We start from the raw sequence: 14,150 nt of genomic DNA, 5'->3' as shown, positions 1-14,150 counted from the left end.
ACAAGTATCACATAAAGTATCCAAAATCAGGAGTATTTGGGGAAAACAATCGTTCACTTGTTCAACCAAAAAAAAAGGTTTCTAGATCTAATTGTCACCTGCAGTGCACACCACACAAAGGTTGCTGGCTACAAGACAGAGTTATATAAATAGCATGACAAACAGCTGCGGATTTCAATTACTCCATGATCATCAGTGTATAGAATAAAGAGGCAATTTTGCAGAGGAGAAACCACAGGGAATACATTGGACTGACAACTGCCTGGAATTCAATTTGCCGAAGTGATATTGAAATATGGGGGAGAAGTCGCAGTACGCTGATTAAGTTTCAAGCTGCTGCGTTGCTAATACTGTCTCATGAACCTGTACGCTCTATTATCACCATAGCAACGTGATCATCAGAGCAATCCTGAAAGCCGGCTACACCAAGCACTGTTCATTTACATTTGTGATAAATGCCGGAAAAGTCAGGTACATTAATAAGCCAGGACTCTCGCAGAACCTGGCATCCTAGAAAAATTGCACAGAGCAGAAAATATTGTTTTTCTATACCTTTAGTTATTAGACACATATAAACAAACAAATAAGAAAGATAAATGAATAGAAGAGCCAAATGTTCATCTAAGAAGCAATAAAACCAGAAAATCTGTTTTACTGTAGCGCTGGTGATATTTAGATGTGTTCAGAGCACCTAATAAGAAAAAAGAAAAAGTAGCGTGCTCTTGAGATATTTGAGGAAAAGAGAGTTCACACACACACACACACACACACACACACACACACACACACACACACACACACACACACACACAAACACACTTTTCACTTAACAGTATTAAATCGTTGGTTCTCATATCACATAGACATGTGAAAAAAAGCTTTGCATGACTAAAGTTTTGCACTACTGTTTATATTTACTGAGCTTAATAAATGAATGAAAGATATAACATTATATAAAACATTTTTGAAAAACCAGACTTATTAATTTGACTCGTGATACAAATTTCTCATTCTCAAAATATTTATTTCTATTGCCTTAACTTTTTAACTATTGATTTTAAAGGAAAATGAAATATAAAATTATATTTTTTTATTAAGGAAACTTTTATTTTTATTTAAATTTTTTAAATTATTTAAATTTTTTGGCTTTTTATTTTTATTCAGGAAATCTGCTTTCCTGATAGAGTATAGCACAGAAATATTATAATCTGTCTTGAGAAATATTCTATTTTCCTTCCAAATTAATCAATGAGAAAAATATCTCAGAGCTAAATTTTAAAATGTTTTGCTTTCTCAGAAATGGCAAATGGAGACATTTCCTCCAGAAACACTAAACGTGTAATAGTTTTCAAGTATTTCTAGACAGCGTCCTCTGTTTCTCTGAAATGACATCTTCCTCTTTGGGCCCCTGTCTGTCCAAAGGCTACATAACATCCTTAGCAATGACACAATGTCTCCTCAGGCTTACGTGGTACTGCAAGTTGGCATGAGGAAAGTTTATTCTTATGCGCTATATCCAAAAAACAAATCTGTTCCCCAAGTAATTTGCTCATTGCAATTCGAATAAAGGTGACTCTTAGCAGAACACAATAAAAATATCCCAAAGCAAACGTGCAACACATGGCCACTTTATTTAGAGGGCGGCTGTATTGTGTGGTTATGATATAGGAATGTTGTCATTTTCATTCCCAAAGAAACCCATATCTCACATGTCAATAACGCACCTGAAAAGAAAAGTAGCACAACCTCTAAGGTTTCTATCTACCTCTTTCTTGGGCAGACTTCCCAGACCGTATGACCAATCTCCGCACACATGTCCACGCACATCTCCTGTCACGTTGTCTGATTTCCTAGTCCTCCAAACGCATCCATATTCTTTGGAAAGCATCAAGCAAGGAGCTTGGAATAAATTAAGCTTGAGTTAAAATTTCAGTTTCCAGTTCTGTAACACCAGGCGAGTCAGTCATTTGACGTTGTGTGTCTAATCTCCTCATGTGTGAAATGGGGATCACGACTATCCCCCAGAGCTAAAGATTAGATGAGATGCTATGTTGTGTGCACGCATCCCCCACATGGCGAGCGCTCAGTCAAGGTGAGGTCCTTCCCCCTGCCTCCCTTCAGTGCACCTGACCCACTCGTCATGCTCATCTGTCCCCCAGAGTGCCCTTCAGAGCCTCCCCCTTCACGGCTCTTCATAACAACCATCCTGAACAAATCTCCCCATCACGCCACTAACCCCGGGAACCCCTCCCAAGCCTCGTCAGCTAGACCCTTTGGCTGTGCCCTGTTTCCTTTTCCATTGCGGGCCAATGTCCCCAGTCACCTCCTCCCTTCTACCCCCTCTTTCTAGCATGTCTTTGCTTCCTGTTACCCAATCCCTCTCCTTAGAAATCCTGGTCCCTCCTCTCCTGCAAGGCAAAGAAGGTTGGGAAGCTTCCCAGGGAGACTGGGAAAACTCCCTGAAGAGCCAGGTAGATTTAAGAAAGTGTAGCACACACAGCAGAAGGATAAGGTCAGGATCCAAAGCAGTCTGCGCCCTGACTCAAGCTGTGGAGAGGATGCGTGGGAAAGCGGGGAACCGACAGCTGAATAAAAAGCAAATTAATTCATCGCATGCTGGGCGCAGATTTCCCAGATAGAAGCTGCTTCTGAAATGCTCTCCACTACACGAGACTGAAGAATTCACTTTCTCTTTATTCAACACGCGTGTTAGAGAGAGAGAAGGAGATGACATAAGCAGGGAGGTCGCCCAACTGCCCATCTCCGAACAATCCACTTTCCCTCTGTCTCAGTCTTCCAGGGCTCCTGGAAGAAGAATGCTATAGACTGAGATGCTTAAACAACAAGCGTTTATTTCTCACAGTTCTGGAGGCTGGGAAGATCAAGATCAGGGCCTACTTCCTCATGCTCACTGTGTCCTCACAAGGCAGAAAGGGCGAGGGCTCTCAGGGGTCCCTTTTATAAGGGCACTAATCTCACTGGTGAGGGCTTCATCCTCATGACCTAATCACCTCCCATGAGGAGTTATGTTTCAACACATGCTGCCCTTTTTCCTATATTCTTTTTGCTGGACTCTCTTCCTACTAATGGCCCCTGTTCGGTGAATTCTCGTGAAGAATCGGTCTGTGTTACCTCTGCTCTTTCCTGGCATTTCTATGTAAATGACTCCCTAACCTGTACCTCAAGCCCTGGCTCCGAACTATGTGGGTCTAGTCACCTCTGTACCATCTTCGTCCAGACTCGGTGGCCTTCAAACTCTGCGTATGCAAAACCCAAGACTCTCCTGTCTCTAACGTAGTTGATGTTCACAGTTCCCCTCGTGGGAGGCCTGGTTCCTTCGCTTCCTCTTTGTTAGCATGAGTATATTGAGGAGGGAAAGGGTTTCCATATGCCCCTTCTCTCTCTTGAATTTTACTCTGAGCGGAATCAAATTTCATGATCATAATTGGGCCACGATGGGTGTTTGGAGTGACACGACGTTCGTGGTTCACATATGGGGGAGTAGCTTCTCTCTGGCACTCTCCAGAACCCCAAGCCCCACATCGTTAGGCTGGGCCAGGGCCTGTATCCTTGAATAAACCTAGCCATCTCTGTCTCTCTTTTTGCCACAAGTGTTGTCAGGTACTGACATTCTTTGTGTCCACGTGGGGTTAAGATTTGTAAACAGATAGAGAAAGAGCCCCATTAGCTGGGCCATGCACAGAGCCCTACGCGGCTGGCAGAATGGGATCTCATTGACCATGTGCCATTATTCTTCATGTATATCTCTCCCTTGAGAGTTCATGACAAAATAAGGAGCTGTGGGCTTAAGGAAGAAGCCAAGTATTATGAGATTCTTTGGAAAGGTGCCAAGCGATACCATAAAATCCTTGCTCAATTTGCTAATAATATCCTTACTTCAAGGCCCAGTTCCAATGCTTCTTTTACACAATGACTAGCATGAGCTCACATGCGAATCTAAACTCTGCTATGCCCTCACTGTGTGCCTTCAGTCAAGTTACTTACCCTCACGAAGAATCATCATTAAAAAAACGTGGATTTGATTTTTTAGTGAAGATTAAAAGCAGTAGCAGGCATTCAATAAATGCTGCCTGTGACTTTCAGCCTGTGTCTCTTTCTTCGCCAACAGTTTCAAGCTTTCCTATACCACTTAACATATAAAAGTGTGAATTTATAGAACGTTAAGTTTACTACCTTTTTACAGTTTTCTGATTTTCTTGCCTCTAACAAGAAAGTTGAATCACTTTGTGGGTCAAGCTTAAAGCTCATCCTTTTCAGATGACCAAAGAGTGACCGGCACAGCACTAGTGACCTCAATATCACACGACAGGTCAAAATGCTACATAGCAGTATAGCCCAGGGACATACTTCAATCATATTGTCAATAGATTTTTTTTTTACTAAAGATCAAAAAGCGGAGGCTGACATAAGATGGCAATTCTCACCATCCGGCAAACTCCCTCGGCTGTAGCAATTCTCACTGTGCCGTAACTGCAGAAGATGAATGTGCTAACCTAATATTCACCGACCTGCATGGTAAGCTAAGGTAAATCAGAAAGAAAAAAAAAAAAGTATGATATTTATCCCAACCATTGTTTCAAGTGATGCCACATTACTGCAAATAACGAAAATCAATCCAGAATGCAACCCCACAAGTTGACTGAAATCGAACAAATGAGGTCAACCAGACTTCAAGGAAAATAAGTAGAATTGCGAGCAGCCACAAATAACACTCGGCCTTTGCTTCACTATATCACGATCACTGGAGTAAATAATATCGATAACTAACACGTATCCACGTAATATCTGTTGTGACAAATATCATTTTATTGGACACATATTTGCATTCCATGAAATACTTTAAGTTCAGCAAAATATTTCTGAGAATCTTTTCAGTTGGAGTCTGCCTCTACCTATGCATGAACTCACCTTCGATGAACAAAAGGAAGGCGACCTTTAATGGCTTCCCATTTCTGTTTTATTCTCATTTGCCAGTCCCTTCAAACTGGGAAACTGCAACGGTTTTAAGAAAAGAGTATCATTTCCAACCCTATGCGCTTCCTTCCCTTCAGCAAGGAGAACAGGTAAAGTGAGAGCTTCTTCACTATATCATCCTCGCACTGCAATTACAGGGTAAGGAAAGAAAATTAATACTCTGCGCTAGGGGACAAGGTATTATTATTTTTAGTGTTGTTATTCAGGCAGTTTGTTTTTCTGTTCGGTCCTTAATCAAACTGTAATCAAGCCGAAATGCCTCAAGCCGACTTTTGAAAAGAAGAATGGCCAAGAGCACATGCCCGATCACTGCTGCCAGGTGAAGAACTCTCCCCTCCACTTCAGCAGCGTGTGCGCCCCGATAGTGCATCAGGCCCCAACTTGCTCGGTGTGGTTGGCAGCAAAGAGAAGCAATGCAATTTGGGGCTGTGTCCACAAACACATCCGTCACCGAGAAGGGGAAGAACGCCTTGGTGGTTGCCCTTGGGATCACTATCTGGTATGAAATACGACGCGTGGCTCCCGGCCCTGACACATCAGCAAGGTTTTGATCAAGGAGGGAAGGACTCACAAGGGAGCCTCAAATGCGGATGAAGGGAGAGCAGAAAGTTTTGGAAGACTGTGGCAAACGTTCTGCGGTCCGACGACGACTAAGAGGTGCAGGGCAAAGATTCACAAATGAAGGAGAGAGAGGGATTGCTTGGGGGTGAACAAAAGCAGAATAACCACAGTAAGGAGATGAAACCGAGCAAAGGAAAACAGGCTGACGCTGAGGGGAAGTCTGCTAACACAGAAGCCAATGGCCTCTCGAGAGGTTTGAGCTCCACTGCCCGGGTCATTTAGAACTGGCCTGGAAAAAAGCTCTCAAACAAACATTGTCGGCAACCAGGCTGCCCTGGCAGTGGAGAGTCAAAATGACCTACCAGCTCCTCTTCGGCATCTCTAATTTTTGCGATATATAACATCACATGATTGCATCGCCTCCAAAGGGGCTGCTCCTCGCGCTGGGGTTATGATGAGCGTGGATTAGTCCGCGCGTGACGTGCAGAGGTCCAACCTGGAAACCACAGTCTCTCATTAACCAGCAGCATCTTGTATTATTCTCTGGCCTAAGTCAAAATTAGAATTGGAGGTTGGTTTGTTTTTTATTTCTGGCAGGCCAGATGAAAGCCTCACTTTCTCAGCATTTTGCAGTCTATTTTACTATGAGCTACGAATTCTGCATGTTTTTTATATTTTGATTTTTGTCTCAACAGACACAGAGGGAATAAAGTGCTAGGAAATAATTGGAAAATGGCAACTGACAGAAGATTGTTTTCAGCATGGGATATGATGCAGAAACAGCTGATAGAATAAAGCCAGTCACTTAGGAGAGTAAGCTCTTTTCACTGGAATAAAACTTCATTCTCTCAGTATCCTCGAAGGATCGCGACATGTACACAAACGAGTATGGGACGCCAGTGGCTCCCAACAAAACTAGTCCATGGCGCCTCAGTGAGCCCTTCCAGGCTTCTTCAATGCGAGTGCCTACCTTCAGAGCACCTCCTGGTCCTCAGATGTGAAACATTAAGAAAAAGGCAAGTGTATTAGAAAACTGTGTATCAAGATTCTAAGAGTTAGTGATAACATTTTTCCCATGAAGTTTATAGAAAGCCTTGAGTCTATAGAGTTGTACTTTGAATATGATTCTCCATATGTTTAATCAAACACCAGTGTCAGGTGCTAACCGTGTGCCTGTCTTTTCATCCTGCTTGAACGATAAATCCATTTAGTATTTTTTAAGATATTAGAGAGCGCTTCCATCCAATAATCCTGTATTATCGATCTCGTATTTTTGCTATGCAGAATTTCAAGTATGCCATATCGCTCATTCCGTCGCCATTCAGCAACTATTTAATTAAGCAAATAACCGTGTCGGCCCCGCAGCTACAAAATAACTGCTACTGTCCCAGCATCAGGGCGCTCACGGTCCCGCTGATGAAACGGACGAGGTGGGCGGAGAGCAGCGTGGAAAGCGCCTCATCAGAAGAATGACGAGCTGCACTGGGAGTACAGGGAAAGGGGCCACCGAATTTGGTGCGTGAGCGCGAGAGACGTTCGACGGAGCTTGTCGGTGTTCTTACAGGTTTCTCTCTCCCTCTTCCTTCCCTCCATTCTGACCCCAGCGTGCCATGTGCACACGTCAGCCTCCCCCGCTGAAGCCTATTGTACCCTCTGCCTCACTCGTCCTCTACAAACATGCCGCCCGAAGAGCCATCTCATATACGATAGTCACCTCTCTGCTGGGATTGGCAGCTCATCCTTTTTATTCAAATTGCGCTTGTAAATATGCCAAGGAGAGTTTGAGGCAAGTCTCACATTTAGTGGCATATAAAAGAGTTATGTTTCCTAGTCGCTCGGAAATGAAAGAAATCTTAATTCTACATTAATAATGTTTTTTTATAGGTTTTCCAAAAGATCGAGTGTCAAAAATTACTATTGTATTTCTTTACCACTCGACTTCTCACTAGACAGTGGGCTTGATGGCCAAGTTGAGGAAATAAGCGAGGCTTCTCGGCTTAGATCACAGGCTCACTTCTCTCTTACGAGACTTCTCCATCACTAGCTTTCAGTCCTCTGTGCCTCTGCTCTCTTCTGGAAGAGCCTCGCTCGTCATCTTCTCTGACTTTTAAAAATCTGACTGTTCCTTAAATTTGGGGTCACATGCTACAGTCTCCATGAAAACTTTCGGGAAAACCATCCTTCAGTCAGGATTAAATCGCGTATAACTGCAAATTCTCACTCGCTCTATTCTGTTTTACATTATCCACACACCATTACGAATTTCTGGATGGCAGAAGGTGCGATTTATCCATCTTTCAATCTTTGAGGCTTTGTGCATACTGGGTGCTAAACTAATGATTGCTGAATAGATAAAAGACTACAAATAGCTTCGTAATCTGTAAACCAGATGATAATTATTTTAGTCAGCCTGAGGTGTCATAATAAAATACCATATAGAGGGTGGCTTAAATAGCAGAAATTCATTTCTCACAGCAAAATAGGTTTCATTCCGAGGTCTCTTCTACTGGCTTGTAAGCAGCTGTCATCTCCCTGTGTGCTCATAGGACCTGTTCTTTGTGTAAGCTCATGCAAAGAGCAAGATTTCTCTCTTCCTCTTCTTATAAGGGCATTGTTGGACCCCAAAAATCAGAGGGTCCTCACCCCCTCCCCTGTCCTTGGAATGTATGTTCTGCCCACAGTTCCCAGAGTAGAAACTGGTTTCAAAAATGCAACCTTGAGATAGTAATGTGGTGTCGGCCCCGCAGCTACAAAATAACTGCTCCTTGCCTTCCATGTTCAGGGGCCAGTTTACAAACCAACAGGCACCAATCCCACAAGAAGACCCACCCTCATGACATCATTGATCCAAATTACCTCCCAAAAGCCCCATCTCCAGACACCATCACATGAGGAGTTAGGGCTTCAACAGATAAATTTTGAGGGGACACAATTCAATCCACAGGAATAACGTATTCATAAAGTTGCACATGTGTGCACATGCACGTGTGTACACACACATTCAACTCCATTCCCATTTAATTTTTCCTGTTACTCTATCCATTCTTTTCAAACAAATGGCAGAGGTCTAGTGAAGTTTTACTTATATTTAGGACTTGAGATTAAAAAGAAGAAAAAAAAAAAAAGCTGGTGAAAGCCATAGCTCTAAGAACTGAGACTCAAAGAAAACTGCATTTAACACATTATTTAATTAAAATCGGATAAAGTGGTTTATTGCCATGTAACTGAGTTTTGTTCTTTGAATTTCATGTTGAAAATATGTCATTATACTGAACACATTAATCTTAACGGAATACACTTTCTAAGCAGCCTTTGGCATGTGTCTCATGCAATATCCACACTTACATCTTTTCAAACCTGGCTATACTTACATTTCATGACAAATGGAAGCTTTAAAGCCACCTACACATCTTCACCATCTAGTGATTACTCTTGACCACTTCTTCCAACGAGATCTGGAGAAAAGCAACCAAAATGATTTCTAAAAACTAGGAGAAAACCATAGGACTATGGACTCTATGGGCTAGATCTAAGAGTTAATTATGATAGTAATAATAAATAATTGGACTTTGGTGCTTTTAGAGTTAAAAAGCATTTTTAGGGTTTATCATTCATATTTCTAGTCCAAATCACTACCCTTTACATGAATTCTCTCTACAAAGTTCCACATAAATAATTAATCAACCTGTTTTGGAATATTTCCAGAGACAATTCACTGCCTTATACATTCTTAGAGGGTTCTCCTTCTTAAAATCATCTGTGTAACGATCCCCATCAAAATCCCAGCAACAGCCATCCCTCGTTTCTGTTTCTGACTACTGAGTCTCGCAAAACGTTTATAACCTCTAGGTCTTTTGACATCTTTTTATCGTGCCAGCTCTTCTTGTTACTGTATCTGGAAACCATAATTCTCTCCTGTAATTACGGATGATAATAACAATGGCTAACATTTATGGAGCCCTCTGTTTGAATACTTTATTTACATTGTTATTTCTATTAACTTATTGAATCCTTGAATCCCTAGAACAACCCTTTAAGGCATACATTATTTTGATCCTCAAAAGGCATGCCTACCAAAAGGCAAGCTTCTAAGTGGCAGAGCCATTATGGGGACCCAGGCTTCAGATTCCAGGGTCCCCACTCTAGGCTACAATCTCTTCCTACCACCCTGTTTGCTTTCCTTGGCACATTTCTAGTCTGTCCTGTACGTTCCTGTGAGGTTAGGATGATCTTATTTCTCACCTGTCAATCAGTGTGGTGGGCCTCCAAGACCCACATGACAAAGAGCTTGGGGGATGCAGATGCTAGGAATTCCCCTGCCAAACCTCTCAAATCAGACTCAGTGGAAGGGAGAGGGGGTATCGATGTTATTTAAATCTCCTCAAATGATTCTAATGTGCCCCAGTGGTCCAGGGCAAAGATTCACAAGTTTTAGATGTCATCTTAAATTCCGATTCAGGAGTATAGCTTGGGGTTCAGAAATCATTTTCATTAGGATCCACCCCAGGCAATTTTGTTTCAGGCAGCATTAGATTATGTAATCCTTATTCTCACACCACTCCAACATGCCCTAAAGTGAAGCCATCTGAGAAATCCGCCAAGGTTTCCTACATCACCAACATATTCAGGATCACAGCAGTCAAATTCGCTTTCTTATTTCCTCCCCACCCCCCGTAGCTCAGACTCCACATAAGCACTTGATGGGTACAGACATCAGGTGCCCAATGTGCCCCAGCTGTACAGACACATTTGAGGCAAATTTACCTGAGGTAGGTACAACAACCTACACCGAAAATGGGAAAGATGCACTTTTGAAAGTATTTACAGTGGGCTATCTTTTAACTGTTCTTAAAATATCATCATTATGCACACACATATCTTTTCACATTCCATACAATATTTTCATATAAATAAAATCTGCTGACTTTCAGTCAATTCAACAAACATATTTAGTGCACCTGATAAACCCCAGACACAAGAGGACTAAGAGAGAGGAGAAAGACGTCATTACGAAGATGGATAAGTTATGGCCCCTGCTTTCACAGGACTCATGTTCATGGACTGACCGAACTCTTCATCACAGCTGGCCAGAGCGATGATGCTCAGGTGACCGGAAACCCTACATGCAGTTTTGGAGATGAGGGCTCCATACACGGTCAGGGAGTTGCACCTGTTCCCACGTTCCCACTCAAACACTCACGTTTCCAGAACTATTCCAACCACGGGCTCCAGTTTGGGTTGTTTTTCCTGTGTTCAGATCATTCATTCATTAGCTTAACCTCATACCTCCATCCCCTCCCTTTATCCACCAACTCAGACGTGACTGGGATTCGCTCATAAATTCCACCTATCTCTGGCCACTCCTGGCATGCCCCAACCCAGCATAATTCTTTTTACGCGAGTGAGAATTCTTTCTAATCGAAACCAGAGCCTCAGCGTCAATGTGGCACAGTTCATAGTCTATCGAGGGACATGTGAAGACATATCCACAATTAATCGTAAGACAGAATGTATTATAATGGTATAAGGAAGCAAAGAAACAAACGAAAAATGCCACAGCAGCATATTGGAGAGAGGGATTATTTCTCGCTGGGATGACAGAAGGCAGCTCATGGAAATGTGATGTTTGTGACTTATCTCAAATGAAAACGAAGACGTTATCAAGAGTTAAGGGCACTCTAGATGAGCGGAAGAGAATGAATAAAGGAATGAAGTGGGAGGAAATTTGGGGCACTATCAAGTTAGACAAACTGCGGTTCAAAGGGGGTGGTTGGCAAAGGCACAAAAGTTAGTTGGAAAGGGGATTTGTATGGGTGAATTCCACGATAAAGAATTTAGACTTCATACCCTATGGAATGAGCCATCAGGGGTCTTTCAGGAAGAATGTGATACAATCAACTCTGCTTAGAACAATTCGTCAGCTGCAGTTTAGAGGATAAAGGGGAATTGGGGAAGGTGAGTAAGAAACAAACCACTGGGAACCACTGACATTTCTTCTCCTCAGAAAGTGAGCCCACGCCCTGTTTGCCCCAGGGTGCTCGCCACACTTCCCAGCGGCCCTCCCCTGAGGCGGACTGCATCACAGCTCCCTTGCCCTCCGGACCCCTTTTATGTTCGGCCAATGGCGAAGACCCACAGAGACGGGGAAGCGGGGGTGGGGGAGGTGGACTGACGGCGTATACTTCCCCGGCTTCCTCCCGCAAGAGTACGCTGGGCCAGCGGTGTCCTACTCTGATGGGAGGTCACAGCTCCCGTCAGCCGGCCTTCTCCCTGCCAACCCCCCTCTCTCTAAGGTTCAGAGCTTTTCTCTCCTTACCCTTTCATGCCTAGGGTGGAACAGCAGCCAGTCCTGTATCCCTGAGGTGCCACACGGTCCCCGGTGGTACCCTGTGCTTCGGCAAATAAACGCTTTATCAATCTTTCCTCCACTTACACACTTTCAGGGGGTCATTGGCTTCTTGCCAGGACCCTGACTGGTGCGGGCAGCGCTAAGTGCCCTGGAACCAGGGTGCTGACCATGAGCACAGAAAGTCAAGGGTAGCGCTTCTGGGGACACAAACCTAAAAGGGTCTTCGCTGATGAGGAGATAATAGCTTCGGTAATGCGGCCATGGCCTCTTAGTTAATTTACCAGTTTCTGATTGATGATGCAGTTGTCGCACGTTGCTGAAGCTCAACCCGTGTCTGATAGGAAAGGGCTTTTGGGAGGAGAATCCACGTTCAAACCATTTGTTTTAGAGGTGAGAGGGCAGCTTGAAGTCAGACCAGCGTAGCTCACAGGCACAGCAGCCCAGGTCCATTGTTGCAAACACGAAAATGGGACATCTTTTAACACGGGAGACAGACGTGTGACTGTTTATATAATGTATGCGAAGGCTGCGTCGTGGAGGAAAGGAAGTACGCGGTGCTGAAGCTGCAGTTCTTTGAGCGGAATTATAGGAGAGGACGTTTGGAGTCTTCTGTGCAGGTCTATATAGCAGTCTATTCAAACAGATCAGATAATACCTAAAGGGCAGGTGGCTTATTTGTTCTAAATGCAGCAAGAGGTAATGGCATGCTTAAGTCATTCCTGCAGCAGCCTGTAATTTCACAAGTGCTCAAACATTTCCTTTGACAGCTGTGCGGTGTGTTCATTATGTTGTCAATGTGTGCTTTAGAAAGGAGAGAGTGCCTGGTAGCAGAAGAGCTGGGGGGGGGCGGGGCAGGGGGGCGCGGCAAGCGTTCAATGTTTTTTATCTCTCCAATTGGTTTAAAGCAATCAAGTAAGGGAAGAATCCTCTTTCCTGAAAATATTCAAATTGCCCATTTCGCACACTATTCCATCTTTTATAGAAAGATAAAGTTAATCTTCCATGATTTACTTGAAGTTAGCGATTATAAGTATCTACTTTTTGACCATCCTTATCACACTCTCTGAGAATATATTTAAGTAGAGGAGAAGCGAGTAGAAGAGAGAATTGAATGGCCATGGGGAGGGCGGTGTGGAATTTTTAAAAAACACACACAATTCATGTAAGTCATGGAAAAAGAGTTCGAGAAAATTTGACAAATTAAAGTAACTTTTCAGGTTTGAATTACAAAGGAGAATAGGATGTTTTTAATTTCAGAAAGAAAGCATGATAAATACCGTGCAAGGGAAAACAGAAGGTGGGGAATTGTTCTCATCTCCCACGAGTGGAAGAGGTTCAGATCGGCTCTCCCTAAGATGTGCCATTTTGGTACGAGGATTATTTTGAGCCAAAGGCAATTGAGAGCCTGTAGGGTCAAAAGAAACTTTTACCTCTCACTTAAACAATTAAATTAGGAGCCTTGCCCATAGTAAGAGTTGTCACCAGAAATAACTTTTTATGACCTATGTATATGGCAGGGCAAAAACATCTAATTATTGAACATCTGCTGTACTTTACCAGTCTGTGAATTACTCTCCTCCCCACTGAATTCCCAGGGTGCCTTACCTCATTCCTTAGCTCGGGATGACATGGGCACCTCGTTGTCCCTTCCTGTCTCTGAATCGCTCATATATCAGGGTCTCTGACCCTCTCATGCACGTGGAGTTCATGTACATCTGTATGTAATTAAATCTGGTTGTTTTCTTAATCTGTATCATGTTTAATTATTAGATGAGCAGATAGAACCTAAAGGGGCAGAGTAAAGTTTCTTCCTCTCCCACAAGCTCTTCACCCTGATTAAAGCGGCCTGAGGAAGTGTGATTCTGACAGATGCCAATGTCCTTCTCTTTGACTCCGTAAGTCCCTTTCTTTCTCAATCAGCACGCTCCCCCATGGAGAACTAAAGATGCAGAGACCACAGAGAACCAAGCAAAGCCTCTTTATTATTATTCTTTTCAGCTTCAGCTCTGAGCGCTTCCAGCTGGGGTGAGGAGTGAAAAGTGGCGACAAAAGTAAGGTAGGTCCTATCTCTACGACACCAACCATTAGAGAGAGACAGAAAATGTCCTTCAAATTTGTCAAATGTGGATCAACTTAATGACAAAAAAGCACACTTGACTTCAGCTTCCTGTCCAACAGATGCCAGTACACCAAATTAAGTTCTTTTTTTTTTTTTTTTTGCACTCTGACTAGCCTGTTAAAATAG

The sequence above is a fragment of the Pteropus alecto genome, unplaced genomic scaffold (genome assembly GCF_000325575.1).
Source record: "Pteropus alecto unplaced genomic scaffold, ASM32557v1 scaffold17, whole genome shotgun sequence".
NCBI classification, from domain to species: domain Eukaryota; kingdom Metazoa; phylum Chordata; class Mammalia; order Chiroptera; family Pteropodidae; genus Pteropus; species Pteropus alecto.
The sequence above is the reverse complement of the archived record's forward strand: the minus strand, read 5'-3'. Positions refer to the sequence as shown.